The sequence below is a fragment of the Lissotriton helveticus genome, chromosome 9 (genome assembly GCF_964261635.1).
Source record: "Lissotriton helveticus chromosome 9, aLisHel1.1, whole genome shotgun sequence".
Classification (NCBI taxonomy): Eukaryota; Metazoa; Chordata; class Amphibia; order Caudata; family Salamandridae; genus Lissotriton; species Lissotriton helveticus.
Window position 1 is genome coordinate 367,182,978 of NC_136070.1, and position 20,344 is coordinate 367,203,321.

A 20,344-nucleotide genomic window follows, 5' to 3' on the forward strand; every position below is an offset into this window, starting at 1 on the left:
TCCTGGCTCTCAAGAGTTCGCCAAATGGTATTGAATTGACCAGATTGCGGGGATGGCAACTTTGTGCGTGCAGGAGACTGTTACCTGCAGTTTCCTTCCTGTACAGGGTTGTCATAAGTTTATTTTCATGAATGCTGACTTTCAGGTCTAAAAAGTCAACAGTTCTTTCACTAATGTGGCTAGTGAAAGACAAATTCAGTTCATTAACATTCAAGGTTGCTACAAATTCTTCTGCCTTCTCTCTGGTACCATCCCAGATCACAAAAATGTCTATGTACCGGAGCCAGATGCGCACTCCGGTACAGTATGGATCTAATTTTCTCACAATCAGTTCTTCCCACCATCCTAGATAAATCTCAGCAAAACTAGGGGCAAAACAAGTGCCCATAGAAGTGCCAAGCAGTTGGTGGTAGATGGCACCATCGAACAGAAAATAGTTCTGAGTCAGGCATATGTAGATCATCTCTAAAAGCATCTCAGTATGAAACAAGTATGATAGTGATCTTGTGTTCAAGAAGTATCTACATGCCTTGATGCCTAATTCATGGGGGATATTGGTGTACAGGCTGTTTACATCTAATGTCATGAGTAAACAGCTTGGGGTCACCGTGACATCAGATATTTTCTTCAGGAAATCACCTGAATCCCTTAAGTATGAAGGCAATCCTTGCACTATCGGTTGTAAAAAATGATCTACATATCTTGATGTATTTTCAAGGTTGCTATTCCTTGAAGATACAATCGGCCTGCCAGGAGGATTGGCAGAATCTTTGTGCAGTTTTGGGAGTAAGTATAGTGCTGGTATTTTTGGGAATTTACAGTTAAGGAAGTTGAACTCTTCCGTCTCTATGAGTCCCTGATTACGCCATTCGCACAATTTCTCACGGTATACTTGATTCTTACTCTCATAGATCTTTCTACTGCTTTTCTCATATTTGGTGGTATCACACAATTGTTTCATACCTTCTTGAATATACATCTCTTTAGACATTATGACTATGTTGCCCCCTTTGTCAGATTTTTTAATGACAATGTTGTGGTCATTGCTCAAACTCTCAATAGCTAGTCTGTGATTTATATTCAGATTGCTCCTCCCACACATGTTATTACTTGCAAGTTTTTTGAATTCTGTAATAACACCCTTCTCAAAGACATCAATAGCTTCATTGTTAATCATTGGTAGAAAGATGGATTTGGGTTTGAATCCACTCTTGCTACTGAGGTCTAGTCTCACATTCTCATTGATTAAATTCAAAGTGGGGTTTTCAATTACATTGGGGTTTCCTGCAAGCTCATGCAAGACTTGGATCATGTCAGCATCCCCAATTTGTGCTGTACTAGGAGTCTCAGAAATAGTTTCTGGTTCACTGTTCAATCTTGTAGCGAACCATTTCCTCAATCTGAGTTTCCTAGTGAACTGCAAAAGGTCAATGCGACTCTGAGTATAGTTAAAGTTAGAAGTAGGGCAAAATGTTAACCCCAGAGATAGTACCTCTATTTCTGCGCTGGTGAGGCTTCTATCGGAGAGGTTGATCACTGTCTTTGTGTCCTTCATTTGGCTTTCTTCTGGCCCCTTGTCCTCGTTCCCTCGAAACGCGTCGAGTGGGATGTGAAATAAATCCAGTTTGAATTACATTTGTGGCTTGGACGTCGTTCTTCGAAGCGTGGACGAAAGGTTGGAATATATATATATATATATATATATATACACACACACTTTATTTTTGGGGTAGCCACTCACCAAGACCCACAACCTCGACACCAAGCAGGTCCAACAGGTCCTGCTCCCGGTCCAAAATGTCGGCCCAGCGGTGGGACAGCTGATGGTGGGTACGCCGGATACCGGAGCAGCGGAAGACTGCCCGGCGCACCTTCGCCCACCGCCGGAGGCGCTCTTCAATGCGCTGGTAGCCGGAGCCGGGCCTGCCGCCTGCTGCCAAGGTCAAGGGGAGGTGGCGCTGGATAAAAAAGACCAGGGCAGCCACCTCCTCCTCCCCAAAAAGTTGGCGGGGCGTCACTCCTGCGGGGCGCATTCTGCCGCAAGGCAGCCGGGTTTTTTTGGGCACAGCCGCCTTGCCCTTTGAGCCGCCGATGCTGCTGGCACCCTTCACCATGGTTCTGGGTGGAGGGGAGAAGAAAAGTTGAAGACAAAAAGGTAGGGGAAGGAAGAAGCAAGGTAAAAGAAGGAAGTAATATAAAACAAGAGAAAAGTTGCAAAAAAGTTGTAAAAGTAGAAATGAAATGAAAAATATAAACCTAGGCACAGAGAGAGATAGGTAATAAGTAAAGAAAGTTTGAAAAAGTGAGTGAAAAGACCAGGATTGAAGAGATAGGAGTTAGATGCTAAAGTAGGCCCAAAACCATAGCCAGAGTGTGAAATCCAAGATGGCTCCGCCCGTCGCGACCGCCGGGGTAGGTTCGCGCGATATTTGACGCGATCACGCACTTTGGCAGTGCGAACGAGAAGATTAGTTCCCGAACATGTCTAACACAACGCGAACACGTTACTTGTGACCCGGAACAGGAAATAAGGGAACGCAAGCGGGCGGGACAAACCTCTTGAGTAACTTAGCGCGCTAGCTATCTCGAGCATGCAGGCAGCGCCCCGAACACGCGCACCGCGCTCCCGAAGACAAAAAACGGCGCACGAACGAGTCTAGCAAGCAACTACGCATGTCCGCGGAGCTACGCGTAGCTCGCGGAGTGCAAGTGCGTCTTCGCGGAGCTCCGCGTAGTGCGGCTCCGCGAACTACACCCAGGGTTACTTTCTGCAGCCTGAGACCTTCATAAAAATTGCCCCGTGACCGTGTGCCTCGGAGCAGTCTTGCACTTTGCTTCGATCGACAGCGTTACCTGCGTTTGCCAAGGAGAGACCTGTGAACCTTCATCATCGTGGGCCTGAGGTCCTTTGCCCAAGATCATCGGAGTCGCGCCGGGAGCCAATCAGCTGCGAGACCGTCGCCTGGTACTCCGACTCTCACTGCGAGGCGCAGCTGCCGTCAACCCGAAGCCGCACAGCGTGGCACCCAAGCCGCGAGGAGAGAGGGACTGCACCCCCCAGATAACGATCAGTGAGCGTGCGTGTGTTATCGCCTGGGGCTGAGTGCGTGCTATGAGAGACTGCTCTCGGCCTTCCCCATCTTTGCAGCACGAGCCGCTGCTCAAGTAAGTATTGTGGCCCATACTCACCGAGGAGTCGCAGTACTGGGGTCGGATTGTAGAGCTGCACTTTGTTTCCTTCATAACAGTATCGGGGGAATTTTTTGTCAGTCGCTGACCGTGAATCAGCCAAGAGTGGCATAGAGATCTATACTAACACCACGATCAGTGCCAAACTGTATTATTACTTGCTTTTACAATTCGCATTAGTACTTGCTTTTACGGACTGCATTATTACTTGCTTTTGCGATCCGCATTAGTACTTGCACTACGAACTGCATTATTACTTGCTTTTACCATATGCATTAGTACTTGCATATTGAACTGCATTATTACTTGCTTTACGAACTGCATTAGTACATGCATTAAGGACTGTCATATTTTTACATTACAAACTGCATAGCATTGCATTAGGACTGCATTAGGTCATCATGTACTGCTCATTAATACGGCAAGAACCTACAAGTGATTGTTGGCCTAATAACCAGCCCAGTGAAATATTATGAATACAAATATGCTGGATATTTTTATCGTTTGGTCTCATCGTATTTCTTCTTGATAAAGATACCGCTATCTTCCTAAATCAGTGTGGTGTCCATTTGTGGTATTATCAGTGTGTTACTTGGATTGTGGTTGCAAATACTTTACACATTGCCTTTGAGATAAGCCGGGATGCTCGTGCCAATCTACCAGGGGGTGAGTAGGGGTTACCTAAAAGTGTGTTCCTATTTTCACTGACTAGAAGCAAGGGTCCCTATATGGACTAAGGTACCTACCTCAGCCAACTAGAGACCCCCAGTTTTAACGTTGTAGAAATCAATGGCAATGTCACTAGGGATGGGGTCAAATTAATGGTTAGAGGGTTTTGTTTCGAGGATGCATTTGAGGAGGTCATCTTCAGAGATGACTTCAAAGTTCTGCCAAATGATTAAGGATTTGCGCTCCTCTAGGGGGGTAGGATGAATGACCTGATCCACCAGAGATTTAACTTTTCCATCAAAGAACATAGCAAATTCTGCTGCTTTCTTTGGAGAATCGTCATGCTTGATGGTTGAGGGAGAGCAGTTTGGATTTTTGATGAGGTCGAATAGTTTTTGGCTGAGTTGAGGAGGATTCTGAAGAGTGATGCTTTTTCATGGAAGATGTGTATTTGGTATTTTGATCTTGCTGAACGCAGAATAGAAGGATTAGTAGTGGATGGAGATTATCTCCATTGTTTCCCCAGGATTCTCAGGTTCTTCCTTTCTTCACAAAGGGATTTATTGAACAATGGTGCTGAAGGAATATGCCTTTTCCTTTTGCTTCGAAGTGGAGCAACATTATCAATTTTGACTACAAGGACTGAGAAGCATTGGGAGGTATTATCGTTGACATCCAAGTTAGGGTCTAACCTTGGAAGTGGTAGCATAGCAGAATCGCAAAGAGTGTCAAAGTCAAGGTTTTTGGTGTTACGGGACCAGGTTGTAGTCCTTTTAGGTTGGCCAAGAGTTATAGAGTGTGATAGGAGAAGAGAGAAGGGGATGAGGTAGTGGTCAGACTTGTCTACTTGAATAGGGATAGCAATTTTAAGCATGTCTGCTTAAGATATAACAAGGTCCAGAATTGAGCCATTCGAGTGTGTTGTTTCAGTGCAATTTTGGATAGGATCATTTGCGGAGAGAAAAGTGGCAAGCCTATTGGCAGCAGAGACTTCCAAAGAGCCCAAGTGAAGATTAAAGTCCCCCAGGAAAATCTGTCACTTTGAGAGTATTGGTCGCTGATGAAGTAGGTGAGTTCCTCCACAAAAGAAGAGCAGTCACCAGACAGGTAAAAAATGGCTTGAAATCTGAAGGGGGAGCAGTGTTGCACTTGAAGCTTCAGAGACAGGCATTCGAATGTACGGAAGGAGCTGTTAGGAAAAGTCTTAAGTTGAAGGGAGTTTCTGAAGATGATTGCAACTCCTCCCCTAACTTTGTCTGTTCTGTCATTTCTACAGATAGAAAAGTCGGTGGGTAACAGAAATTCAAACATGGTATGAGAGGTGTCATTGAACCAGGTCTCAGTGAGGAAGAGAATCTCAAGATTGTGGAGAATGATGGTGTCTGGAATTTCCAGTTTGTGTTTAATTGCAGATCTGCAGTTGTAGAGCAAACAGCGCAACTCTGATGAGACTGTATTGGTGACGGGGGCGTTTGAGCTTTTAGGGGTGATAGGGATAATTATCTTGTTAGAGGGTGCCAGGGTAGAATAAGGCTGATGATTAGTTCTGACAGAAGAGATGGTCGGAATAGTGCACAGAGTAGACTTACTTGGAGAGGAAAGTGGCAGGGAGGTGGTGTTAGAAGTCTTGTAACTAGCCAGTAAGTTAGCGATGTCTACAGAAGACAGACTGTGATTGGCTTTTTAGGGGCGCAGGAGCAAGAAACTCCTCAGGAGTTTGGGGAAGTGAGTATTTGCTAAGGGAATTAGGTTGTTTGGAAAGGTGGATATCTTAGTGCTTAAGAGTGTGATGGTAGCTTCAAGTTGGGAGATTGAGGAGATGAGAAATCCTAATTTGTTTTCAAGAGAGAGTAGGGCTGAGCACGGAATGTTAGGGGGCTCGATGGATACAGGAGGGAGTGCAATTGGCGAGGGAGGGCAGGCAGAGGTAGGAATGCAGGGGTATTGGGGTGCACGACTAAAAGGTGGAGATATATGGTGGTTGACAGAGGTTGTTGGTGCATCTGAGGGAGAAAGAGATATATTTGCTGATGTTGAACAGAGGAGAAGAATTGAGATCAAATTTAGGAGGAGACAGGTGAGGAACGAGGAGGGAGGGCGGAATGCGGGGAGGTGAAAGAGGGAAGTCATAGAATGGCAGGAGGTTTGGGGAGAAGAGAGAAGGGGCTGGAAAGGCCCTGTAGGCTAGGAGAGGTGAATGTATGAGGACAGGCACCAAGCAGAGTGGAGGGGGATTGAGCTAGAGGGTAGCTGAAGAAAAAATATGGTTCTGCTAGGTCCGGGGGAGGGAAAAAGATGGGATTACCAAGGGGGAGATAAAGGGGTGAGCAGCATTACTGGAGGAATGGAAGGATGACGAGAGATGAAAGGGGTTTGTGATACATTCTTGGTACAAGGGGAGGGGGAGAGAAGGTAGGAAAGACGAGAAGGGGGAAGTATGGGAAGTTAACTGGGAGATTAGGTTGTAGGAAAGGTGGATTAAATAAGGGGGTGGTGGGCAGGTTTAGGGGAGGAGGAGGTTGCATTGGAATACCAAAAAGGTGCAGATTGGAAAAGGAGAGTGTTAGCCAGAGGTAAGGCTGATGTATTGTGGGTAAATTCCCATTGGGAGGGGGGGAAGAAAGGGAGATGAGGGAGCAGGGGAAGGGAGGATAAAGGGTCAGCCTGTGCCTCCCGGGAGAGTGGCCTATTGGAGTATTAGGGCATCAGGGGAGGAGATAGGGAGTAAAGGGCGGAGCTCCAAGAAGAATCAAGGGCGATCAGTGTTGCAGGGGTGGGGAGTAGGAAGGGGAAGAGGCGGTCGAAGAGAGAGACACAAGTGTCTTTAGGTTGAATCAAGACAGTACCATTGTTATATAGTGAAATAGTGAGTGAGCCATTAAAACAGGTAGAGGGGACATTTTTAGCTGCTGCCGATGAGGAGGAGGTGATGTTGAAGGAGTTATAGAAGCTGGTGGACCAGGAAGGGATGTTGTGAGTGAAAAAAATGAAGTCGTTCTTGAGCCTCCCATAACGACCATTATGGAATTGGTAAAAAAAAGAGGGAATCAGGAAATTGTTCAATGGTGTTATGCTTGAACCGTTTTGCTAAAGCTTTTGTCAAATTAGGGGAATAAATGATTTTGAAACAGTTAACTCCAGACTTAACTTGAATGGTTGCCATGTTAGGAAAATGAGGAGGAGGGTGGTGGGGGTAAAGAGGAAGGTGCCATTATGGTAACAACAGCGAAAAGAAGTATAAGAAGAAGAGGCCACATATTCCAGTAATCAAGTGAACTATCCGATTCATGTGAGATCAGGAGACGTCAGCAAGGCAAAAGTCTCTAGTCCAACCAAACATTTGCTGCAGCACCAAGGTGGGATATTAGGCCCTAAGTAATGCAATCAGGGGACAAGGGTCACAGTATGTGTTAAATCAAGCCGACATTTTGGGTTCAGGCATAATCGAGAGAGTGAGGTAGGCACCCATTTGGAAGGGAAACGAAAATCGGTAGGGTTATCAGGGTAAATTAACTAGATTGTCTTGTATATCTAATGGCAAAAGAAGTTTTAGCTGGATAGCTGCTCAGAGGACGCCTGTCGGTAACACAGTTGCAAGGAAACTATCTTTGGCCGCCATTTTAGGTCCAGGCATTTATAATTGCCCTGGTTGAGCATACAGTGAGAAGATCGTAGAGTGTCAGAGAAGAGTGACCAAAGTGGGGAGGGTGAGCAAATTTGTCCCACTCTTAAAGAAGTAACTGGATGGGCTGATTGCCAATTTATACATAGAATGCATGATAAGAACACGGTTTTGGGGCCAGTTTATCACCGGATGCCATTTTGAGTCCATGCATATTACGGTAAACAAAAGGATTGTACAATTATCATGCCTCAAAATTGCCCCAGGGGACTGGGGGCAGGGTGGGGCATGGGAATCGAACCTTGAGTCCAGGGAGCAGCAGCAGGAGCAGCTCCACAATCACCAGGAGCCCCAGGGAGCTGGGAACCGGTTGGGGGGTAGTTCCTTCAACTTCGGAGGGGGGAAATTACCTCAAAACAATTTGAGAAATTGGTGCTTGCTCCCCGCCGTACTGCAGCCAATACAGAATCTGTGTCCTGCTTCTGTTGCAGCAAGACTTTTACTAGCTAATAAGTGGGCGTTGTCGACCGTACAGAATATTGCCAGCAGCCGGGCCTCGCAAGACACTTCCCAGCACAACCGCCGAGTCGGGGCAGGACGGCGTGCAGGGTTCCAGTCACCAGTGCTCCGACAGGAGCTGTCCCCACACTTCACCAGCAGCTGCCAGCCGATGTTGCAGGTATAGGCTGCCCATCAGTGTACCTCCCTCAATGATAGGATCATAATCCCCAAACAGCGGCAGGGGGATATTGAGTCCTACACCTAAGGGAGTGAATGTGCAGTAAAAACACCATAGGATTCCAATCCAAGTCCAAAGGACCGAAAAACAAACAGGAAGTGCTGGGTGAGGAATAAGCTCATGTAGTTCCCGGTTGAGGGTGGGTGTGGATTAATAGCATTTTCTGTGTTGTTTCCTGCCCTGGTATTGGATAACTAACCTCATGGTAAAGGACTGGGTCAAGGACCCAGGACGTAGAGTGAGTGGGCAATTCTGTTCAACCAAGAAGTCCATAGAGGCTATTCAGTTTGCTGTATATCTGATACAATTTCCTTCACTGAGTAGTCACCACTGCTTTAGTTGTAGTGCTAAACTGTACTCATGGGCAAAACGCCACAAGAAGATATTCAAGTGATTACGAGCACCAGATTACAGACCATTTCAAAGCTGAAAAGCATTGTTTACGGTAAATAAAATCGAAACTCAGACATGATAAGAAGTGCTGGTACTGTTTGAGATGTATACCAGCCCCAAAGCAAAGTTTAATCCATACTCATAGTGATGTAGCTGTTCCTACCCTCCTACCCCCTGCAATTGTGAGTTCCCAGTCTAAATTGCTTTCATTCCCTGCCCAAAATTTTGTGAAAGTTGTTTAACCCCGAAACCCACTTTTTAATGTTGTATTTTAATTCATTCAATTTTTATCTATGCCACTCATTCCCCAAATATTTTCTGAGGATCATCTTGTACAACTAGACCAAAATACTGTTAAATGTTCACCAAAGGTACTAACAATTCTTTTAAACAAATTTGTAAACTAGTTTCACAGAAATGCTGATATATGTTTAACCAATGTTAATACTCGATGTGCTTTACTTCTAATTTTACCAAATATATTTATGGGTAGAATAATGTTTAACCTGGAAATTTGCAAGCATTGTTGGGGACACTAGAATTAGCCTACAAAGGACACCCCCCGGGGACAGAATTGTAGAGCCAATGCAGCGTCACCCCTGGAAAATGATATCTTGTCATACTTTCTAGGAAACTGTTTTCCCATGCTCTCCATTACATAGGGCTGCACTTATACTACTTTGAAACTAGATGGCACCAAAGAAACATAGGTGCAACACAATTTAATGTTTTTCAGTTTCAACTGACAAAGAAATGCTGGCTTTGTTGGGGTTATTCTTTAAATAGCAGGTTTAACATATAACTGGAAACCCTATACATTCCAGTTCCCCGAAAACCCACTATGATGTGAAGGGTTAGTCTGCAGTAATTGCCAGGTCTCTTCATCCTCTAATGCTGAGTCCCCCTTCAGATGCTAACACACAAGTTTGTGATCATTATTAAGCGAATCTCTTCCATATACTCTGTACGGTGATTGTTTCTTATCTTTATGCCTATAACCCCAACCATATATCAGCCTGGAAAACTTTTACTGACTAGCTGACATCTAAATACCCCACTGAATGAGTGAACAAGGGCGTGCAACTTGAGGTCCGTAAAGCACTAGTCATGCCAAGATCAGTCCGCTTGTGTGAGCTAATGTTGGCAGAACACTTGGGCAATTACGGTGCTCCCCAGAGGACTGAGAGCTTTTACCATCCCTGCAAAAGGAGAGGATCATTAAACAAGAAAACCTATGAGCCAAACTCCTGTACGCCTCAGGGTTACATGACTAAGAAATTCTGGAAGTTGATCAATGACATCAAAAAAAACACAAGGGCAGCCTACAATGCAAACATAAGTGAGGATTGCTGGGTAGAGAGAAGTGCCGCCTCATCACCAAGTAATAATCTTAATTATCCTATTGGATGTTGACCTCACTACTCCTTAACCTTCCTTGCTTCTTCAGGACATTGTAGCATGGGTGTCAGATACAAGGAGACTCCCGCTAAATCAAATGGGATTTACGAAGCAAGTACTCTAACAAACCTTATGGCAGTAGGTCTCATCCTCAGCAAAGCAAAGGCCACCAGCACGCCACTATGTATGTGCTTTATCTTCAAGGTGATGTAACGTTGGACTGTGTCCAATGTAACAAACTATGGGCAAAGCTCCAGCAGTGGGGAATTCCACCAAGCCTACTAAGGGCTATCAGGTTGCTTTACTTGAAGACTTGGGTCAAGATTAAGATAAGGGATGGCACCAATATGTCAAAAGAAGTGAGAACCTCGACTGGCTTAAAACAGGGGTGCATCCTTGCATCACTCCTCTTTAATCTATACATTGCTGACAGCTCTCCAGCCCTTTCCAGTAGACTAGTTGACATCACATCCCCCTAGTCTCGATAGGCATCTGCTGTTGAACATCCTGTATGCTGATCATCTGCTATAGTTTAGCAACACCAGGATAGGCCTGCAGAGATCTCTTGAGCACCTGGGAACATACGCATAGGACAATAGGCCGGAGATAAATTGCAGAAAACGAAAGTCATCTCGATAAATCGATGCACCTTAAACCAACGGAAATGGCACCTTAGTGGCACAATGATTAATGAAATAACCGCTTACATCTATTTAGGTGATAGGAACGATTTGAGGGTTTGTTTGCATCTCATAAAGAGGCCATAAAAAAAGCATTTGCCCTAAACCTTGCTTTCTTAACGTTCGCAAAATCCCTTCTGGGCATAACCTTCAACCATTGGCGGTAGTAATGAAGGCAAAATTAATACCTACCCTCTCTTACGACGGGGTAATACCGATGGGCACAGAGGTCAGTCTATTGGATAAAATTGTGATGAGTACTTATAAGCAAGTTTTTCGGGTGCCAAGATCAGCATCCCCTGCTCAAATTATGCTGGAGTTTTCACTGCCAAAACTGTCCCTTACCAGGCCTGGAACATTTGTCAAGTGCTGCCATAAACCGAGATTTACCACCAAAGGTTCACCAGCGAGCTTGGTCTATCTGGAAATTAATCTCCAAAGAGGGAAGATTGAATAAAAAAAATACCTTGAAGTGTAGAAAAACTCAGGCTGAGCGAGCTACGGGGCCTAGATATACCATCCCAAGTATTCCATAAGGCACTAAAAAAAGCATCAAGCTGAAAAGCTGGCTGGAGGACAAAGGATTAGTAACCAAGTGGTCTCATGAGTAATTTTTGCTGAAATCCTACAACGGTCATAAGGATCTCCCTTTGCTGGAGACTACCTATTCTCTGAAGGTCAAACAGAAAATGTTATAGTTGAGGCTTGAAGAGATCCCCACGCTGGGTTTTATACCAAAGTGGCAATAAGAAGCTCATACACTGAGTATGAAATGCAGTTTGTGTCATCAGAGAACCGAGATGCTGGGACATGTCCTATGCATTTGAACCAGTTTAGGCCATAAGCGGAGATCACTACTGAGGAAGGATTTCAATGCACTGGGAATCAGGACATGCAGATCTGCAGTAATAGTAATTGGACCCACCGAACACAATCCTTAATATCCAGTTAGTGCAATTTCTGGACATCTTTAAGGGCCATGTTATGAAGATACCTTACATCCAGATGGGGGCTGAGACTGTTGCCCAAGAGGGGCCACTGCAAGAGTCCAGGGAAATCACTCATGACACGGAGGGTTGCTAAGGGGAATCTAGGCTCACTGTCCACCTATCCCACCACATGCAGTGTTGACTCCATTATAATTAGATTCTTGTACTGTTTTATATCATGCATAGTCTCATATACAGGGGTGTGGCTCAACTAGCTATGTAATGGTTAAAGGTCCAATTGCTGGAAGCTACTGTTACCAACTTTTAACCATTCGGTGCCAACTTTTTGTTACTTTCTATCATGTACTTCCAGTTGCTTACCCTTAGCATTCTATGCCATATTGGGTGTTGGTTCTGGCATTTTTAGGCATTCGCAATATTACACTTTATGCGTACTTTACGCATAGGGGCAGAGCCTAGTTATTCATGAAATGGCACATTTGCTAGTAGTCCCTGTAACAAACTTTTCAAACACCTGGGACTGCATTATACATGCAGCACATTTTCCTTCATTGCGCTCGGTGCGCCCAGAGCAATGAAGGAAAATGTGCCGTATTATGATGAATGCGCTGCCCTGAGGGCAGTGCATTTGTGTGATAAACAGAGCGGCTGCTTTGAAGCCGCTCCAAGTTTTCATGGTGCCATAGGACCTCCTCCACCCCCTCTACCTCCTCCAGAGGGCTGCTCTCAGGGGGTACACTGACAGTGCACATCCTGAGAACTTCTTTGCCTCTGCGCCATGTCTGTAATACGTAAGCATGGGCGGATCTAGCGGATCTCGCGTACGCGAACTTGCGGATTTACAGATTCGCAATCCGCGAAGATCCGCGAACTCTAGCGGATTTGCGGATTTTCCCGTTTTTTGTGTTGGCGCGCGTTCGTGCCGATTTTGGGACAAGTTCGCAATTGCGAACTTACTTTTCGGCTCGCAACGGCCGCGACTATGTTGTTTCTACGTCTGGTTTATCATCACAGGTTCACAGCACCCTCTGTTTCACCACTGCCACCCTCTGGGACACCCATGCCACCCTCTGGTACATCCTCACTGCCACCCATTAGGTTTATTTATCACTGTAGATTATGGTGGTTGAAAAAAGCAAGCACACCTGCCCTTCTTCAACTGCCATCAATTAATTTGTGTTTCATTAATGTGTCAGTAATTTTGAAAGTTCCAGTCTGGCTGGCACCTGCTTCCTTCCTTATCTGTAATTTGCTTTTTGTTGCAGTGAAATTTTTTTTTCACAGGACCTTTATGGTCTACTTGTAGCTATTCTATGAGCCTGATGTTTGGGTCATAGCAGGGTCATAGAATAGTTGCAAACTCTGGAGGGGCCCATCAGGAAGCACTACCTTGAATGTTACTAATGTTAAGTTTGAACTTTTGCACCTGCTCATTGCTTTCAGTTTAGCTAAAATCGTTTTTTTCTGCAATTTCGCGCGTTTTTTGGGGCGAGAATCCGTGCGAGATCGATTTCGGAAGCCGCGAATACGTGCGAATACAATATTGTTTTTTTTGCGACGTGTATGTTCGCGTGATCTTGCGCGTGTTCGCGAGGCGCTTCTAGCTATACGTTTGCCAAGTTACCCTATCGGTCGTACACGGGCGCGGCCATCTTGTTGGCGTGACGTAATTTCGTTTCCGCCCGCTATGTGTAATCTCGCAAAGTGTGCTGCTCGCTAGTACAATTTCGCGCGTACTCGCAAGGAAAATCTCGCGCGAACTTACCCACGCGGTCGTGAACGGGCGCGGCCATCTTGTTTCTCATTCATTGCTATGGTTCTGGGCATGCTTTCTCTATCCTCTCTCAATCTCTGCCATCCTTTGCTTGTTTGAAGTTTTTTTGATCTAATTTTACTTATTATCTATCCCTCTATTTTTCTAGCTCTATATTTTTGTGTTTTCTGCAGCTTTTAGTTACTTTTAAACTACTTTTTTAAACTCTTTTCTTTTCTTCTTCACTATTCTATTTCTTGTTTATCATTTAACTCTATTTCTGCCCAGACCATGGTAAAGGGAGCCGGGAAGCACCCTGAGAAGGGGAAGGGTCCCGCACCCCGTGCCCGGCTCCCGTGCGGGTGTTTAAGGGGGGAGCAAGTGGTCCCGAGGGAGATCTTCAGCGCGGAGGAAGTGGCGGCACTGATCTTCCACATCCAGCGCCGCCTCCCCAAGGCGATCCTGGGAGGCGGCAAGATCGCGACCGGCTATGGCATCCGGGAGCGTCGCAAGCGGTGGGAGAAGGTGTGCCGGGCCATGTACAAGATCTCTGGGGTCCGGCGCACATATAACCAGGCCACCCACCGCTGGACCGATGTCATGGACCGGGAGCGGGACTTGCTGGACGCGCTCGGCGTAGAGGTCCCCGGGCTTGGTGAGTAGTAGTAGTAGTACATTTACTACTCTGTTTTATCCTGCTCTGTTATTTGCAAATCTTTGTTCTTTACCAAGAGCAATAATGCTGCCGATTACATTGAGGTAAATTATATTTCAAAATCTTCTATGCATTTCAGGTGCACTGCTCTCCTTCTCAGTAGCCTTGCTTGCTACTATGCTTCTTTGTTTTGTATGTTGTGTTCAGAAGCATTTCATTGGCCTGAGAAATTATGTATGAGTGTAGTGTAAAGAAAAGAACTGCGTAATGCTAGACAGTAAGGGTCATATTTTCAATTACCGGCGCATCCCTGCAAAGTAGCAGGGATGCGGCAGTAATTGTGTGCCATGCCGCCACCACCCATTGGCCCAAAACGTCACAGAAGCCTTACGCATCTGTGCCGTAAAGGCAGCGCATTGCTGGAGTTGCGTGCCAACGATGGCGCAGCTCCAGCAATGCTCTGGGGTACCCTATCTCCCCAATGCTGCATCAAGCCGTACGTCGGCTTCAAGCGCGCAGGGTTTGAGTCATGCATCATTGTCCTAAAAGTGACTGATTGACATCTTGTAGATTTCCCTCAGCCACTTTTAGGATTCGTTCCTGCGCAGGTACGCCCTCCCTTGCGCCGGAACGCCCCCTGATGGCGCAGGGCTTTACAACGTGATGCATCTCCCATATGCCCATATGTGTTTTTTTTTAATATATACGCCGCACCAACACCATGGCGAGTCTTTTGTTCTGCCGCTGCGTCAGAAAAGGCACGCAACAATGGAGAAAAATGAGCCGCAACTTCCGCAAGGGACTTCTAAATCAGCCCCAACAGACTGAAGTCCAGTCCTTCCTTTAGACACATGGCTATAAGAAGAAATAGTGGCGGTGGTGGCGGGTGGATTGATAGTTTGAGTATTCACTGATCTGCAAGCAGGATGGACTTTGTCTGTCACGTGTTGCGCACTGCTGCCTGCAGTGCCAGGCCTAGGCAAACCTCTTTAGTAGTCTGTTTATTGAGTTACATAGGAACTTTCTAAGTCAACGTTCCGCAAATCAGGCAATACGAATAACGTAGTATACCACATGAGATAGATCCCGTGGAATAGTTGTCTATCTATTTGCTATTTTTCCAAAATATGTTGTTATTGTTCTTTTGAAATGTTTGATTTGGTTGAAAAATCTCATCCATGTTTTCTGGTTTTTCTTTCTTTCATGTTGTACATCAGCTCCCCCCAAGGGCAAGAGGACACAGGAGGAGGGTGCTGAGGATGCAGGCCAGGATCGGGCAGGCGAGGGCTCCTTTGCTGGCCCCAGTAAGTTTACATTTTAATAAACAGTACCTATTTTTTCCTAGCGTTCCTCATTCGATTTTTTCTAAATCGTCTTTGATCTTCTTGTAGACTGGATATAAATTCTTATCCTGCCTCGAATATGACTCCCTGTGGTATTACTAGACTATTCTTATTAGTCTGTCTGTGTAGCTAACTAAGATTGGACATTTGGCAATTCCATTGGACTCCCATTATATTCAGCAATACCTCTATGCACTGTCTAGATAGTGTGGCAGAGTCATTCAGCTCCCGAAGTCACCGATTATAGATCCCCAATGATCTCTAGATTATCGTACGCAGGACAAGAGAGTAGTACGGAGTCACAGCACAGTCAAGAAGTGTCAGAGGCACTCATGCTTGCAAAAATTCCAAAACCTTTAGCTCATCCACTCTAGTCTAGAGGAACAAAAACCACAGAGTCTATTTAAGTTTAAAAGCTTTATTAAAAGTAAACACATTTATTAAAATCTACTTTGTCATAAAACTATTTAACTGAAAACGGAAAAGTGGTTAGTGCTGACGATTAATTGGACACATTTCTTGTGGTCGAGCCGAACTCTCACCTGGTTTGAACTTGATCCTGGTCGTGTTCTTAGGACTCAGGAGTCAAGCTTCTGTCTGTTAGGAGAAAAAGTGGTGCGTGTTAAAAATCAAAAGCAAGCATTCATCAGTTGTGCATAAAAGTGCAGCAAGACAACAGCCTTCCCTGGAAAATGGGACATTTTTACTATGGAGTAGACAGTCACAAATTATTACATTGTATTCTGTTTTTTTAACATTTCTCCTAGACCAAATATTATATAGTAGTGAGTGGTGTATTCTAACATTCTTAAATGTACTTTGTAGGTGTAACATCTGGTGACGGGGCCAGCGCGGAGGTGGCTGTGTTGGACCAGGACTCGGAGGCCTCTGGGGAGGAGGCGGTACAAGAGCCGGCGGACGTTCCTGTGGGGGATCAAACGGTGGTGGCGGAAACAGGTAAGCTATATATTCCTTACTTATTGAGATTGAAGACTGCATAGTGTGCTTTCTGCACGGGTGTATTACAATTACAAATCAACCAGGTAGTAGCCTCCTCGAAATGTACTTCGACTTAGCTGTGAATTTTTTGGTGAGAAGAATCCCAATAAGTTCTTAGACGAACGTGATGGATGGGATGAACGAAAAGCGAAAGAAGGGTGTAAGTAAGTGGGACGCGAACTTGTATGATGGCTGGCAAAGAAGAACGATATGTGTTTGCTTGGCCCCCGAGGTGGCTGGGAAGGAAAGAATATGGTATGGTGCATGGCTGGGTCAATGATGAAGCAAGGATGGGTGGAAGGACAGCAGCCTGGGTGGGTGAAACAGAAACTGTATGTGTGCGTATACTTTGACTGAATGGATGCCTGGAGCATGGTATTCTCTGACTCTTAGATAGCACATGTGTATCTAGAGAGAGTAGATGGTCGCCAGGTGAAGTAAGTGTTACCTTGAAGAGCATGTACCACCGCACCCGCACGTCCGTTCCAGTGCAGGGAAGGCAAGGAAAAGAAATTGTAAATGTGTCCAATACTACCATGAATAGTAGCAGTACTTTGTATTGCGTTTGCATTCACAGCATATATCTGGTTATTACGGTGGACACTCCGTACCTCTCTCAATAACTTTAGTTTACTTGTAGTACGTCATTCATGTGTGGGTGTATCACTGTTCACTCAATATTAAGCAAAGCACCTAAAGTCATCTCATCTGTCATTAAATACGTCCCATGTGAAGTGATAGATAATCAAATTAGTTAGCTTCTTCATTTTCCTTTTCTAGTACTCATTTGCACTGTAGGGTGAAAGGTAAATTAATTAAGCAGTAGCCCTTGTAACAGAGTATTCTCAGTGCCACCCGTAATAGAAAAGTAATAGCTTCACCACCTGCATGTACTGGACCGGTACAGTAACGCAAGTCTGTCTCACTCATCATGGTGTGCAACTTTTTTTCTCGGGTGCAAGTTCACTGTGCTGTCCATGTCATTCTGCCGGCTTGCATAAGATAACGTACCCATTTCCCTAAACAAGAGAGAAGAAGAAGAATAAGACTGGTGTACTGTCATAGTCGACTGTAATGGAAGTCCATAGTGGTCGTAGAATTTGTTCATTAAACTACCACTAATGTTAGAGCAAGAATGCAGAAGTGGGAGGTTACATAGATACTGTCCTCAATAGTTATGTACTGTGCTTTCAATTTGCTACTTGTACTCTGTGACCCAACTTTCGGCTCAATCACTTTGTGTTATTAATAAGGAGCATTGGTTACAGACTATGTCTTTCTTTCTTCATATAGTTGCTCCTTCCAAATCAACAAGAAGGAGGGAGCAGGCTAGATTGGCCCGGCAACGGAGGCTGGAGGCCACAGTCGCCGAATATCGGCGGCTGGTGGCCCTGGAGGAGGAGGAGGACACGCAGTCGAGTGGGGCAACAACGACATCCTCGACTGTGACCACTGCATCCTCCTCCGTGACTAAGCCAGCGGGACCGATCCGGGCTAAGAAAGACGACCGCCACCGCCAAGCAACCGTAATACCAGCTGCCCCCCACAGGAGCTGCAAGGACCGCCAACGCCGCCTACGAGTCCGCATGTCCAACCTGGAGCAGGAGGTCCTAAAGTATAAGAACTTGGTTAAGGGCCTCCGCTCCGAGCTTGCCACCCTCCGCAAGGAGTATGATGCCCATGCCGCATCATGCACCAGCACCAGCACCCTCCAGTAGTGGAGTGTCCCTTGCCCTTTTTTTATAGACTTTTGGGGGGTGGGATTTGGGAGTTGGGATCGTTTTGGGACGTTTCAAAGACAATCGTTGGGGTTAGGGTGGGTGAGGGAGATTATTTTGTTAGGGCTAAATAAATATATTTTTAAACTTTATCTGACCATACCTGTTTTTTACTGCTTTTCAGTCTGGTGGGTGGGGGGCGGGGGTGTAACAGTAACTTTGTTTTCCTGAACAGTCGTAGGACTTTAGTAGTACAACCGTCAATCTCTTGTCTACTCCGAAATAATACTCCATTATACTACCTCCCACCAAACGCTTATCTTACCTGTAATTTGTGTTAGAAATTAGGGCTAGGCCCAGGGCTGGCTCCAGGTGAAATGGGGATTAACGTTGTCAATCCTGGGCGGGTGACATTTCCTCATTGCGGTGGTACTAGTGGTGTGACACAGTGGCAGTTGCATGCCTATGGAAAAAAAGAAAACGAAACCTTGTTTGTCCTCCTTACTGTAGCATTACAACGGTTACGGTACGATCGAGAAAATAGCAGGTGACAGTACACTAGAACAGTGCCATAATGTAGCCTAACAAATGGTAAAGTATTTGCTTGCAAGTATAACTAGTACTTGCGTTGAATTTATTTGACATTGGCTACTACTACTAGAAGATATAGTACTGAAGCTGAGTAAGTCTAGAAGATATCCTCGTATTCCTTCACCAGCCTGTTGCTGCTATGACCTTATCCTCCCCAGCAAGTGTGTGGAATTATTGATGTCATTTTAGTCAGACATCAAGCAAAACAACACAGCCCGGGGGAAGAGGGTTAGGGTTTGTAAAATGGATGGGAATGGGGGTTTCTTTTTGGGTAGGTTTTGTTGAGAGAAGAAAAAAAAAAGCAGAGCATGGACAAACAATAATTGAAGATACAGACAATCTTTGGTTACAAACTAAAGGTAAGCACATGCAGTCACACTCATAGAATAAAAGACAACAATGGATACTGTATCTGTATTTCGTATGTTGTTGGAGTTGTCCTGTTGAATTTGGTAAGTAAGTTGCATGCAGCAAACAATTCCTCTTATTGGCGGCACTCCTCCATTCCAGCTGACGCTTCGTCCATCAATGTGGTGACCACTGACAGAAGACACCCTGTCCACTGCCTGCCTGGCGGATGTCGACAGAAACCCGGCCTATAATTATTGAACGGAAAACAGGAAGTGCTATTACAATACCACTGATAAATAAATAAAAGGTATGTACGCTGTGTGGTGCAAAAAGTCACACTTTGTTTTCCCTAATAGACAGTACAATATTTTTGAAATTGCGTGCTCTGTGTGAGTCACCTTTTTAAGGATCAATAAGTATGGCCAAAATATTATAGCGGATCTTTCCCCTCAAGTTAGGTGTACTACTGTGTTTTAGAACAAAATTTGACCTTCCCAGCAATGCTCCCACCAAGACCCTTACTAAAGCCAGTCGCAAAAATGTAGAAGAACCCCAATCATATCTCCAAAAACGATGCCTAGCAGAAAAATGGTTACAAAACGTACTTTGAAAGTAACAGTAGGCCCAAATACAGACCGTGGATTGTATTCAAACCACTTGCAAGCAAGCAAAAGTATCCATAGCCAGCATTGCTCCAACAGTGCTCTACAACAACAGAACCGCGTTGCAATAGAACCCCCCGAAACACATGCAATCCTGCTGCTAGGGCTAACCCTAACGAACCCTAACTTACAAAAAGTGCCAAAACTGGTGTTTCCTTATGGATTTTGTCCAACAAACTTCTAGACGGTATTAGACCTTCCCAGGAATGCCCCAGGCAAGACCCGCCAACCCACCCGCAAAAAAACACCCAACAACACCCCCAAACAGCGAAAAAGCTAAATCTCATACTTACAATGTCTCTCGGCCTTCGGTCCAAACGCGGCGCTGTGCAGCTAGGTCATCATCATCATCAATCATCATAACTCCTGTTTTCCACCACGGATTTCCTGAAAAGCAAATGCAATCAAGATTAGACTGTCGCAGCAGTGCTTCGACAGAGACCCCGGCCGCAACCCACCCACGAACAGCAGGAAGCCCCCCAAAACGCTACATTGAGCAAGATGTCAGAAGAAATAGCAAAAAAAAGGCTGTTCCTTATGGATTTTGTCCAAAACACTTCTATCCGGTATTAGACCTTCCCAGGAATGCCCCAGGCAAGAGCCGCCAACCCACCCGCAAAAAACCACCCGAC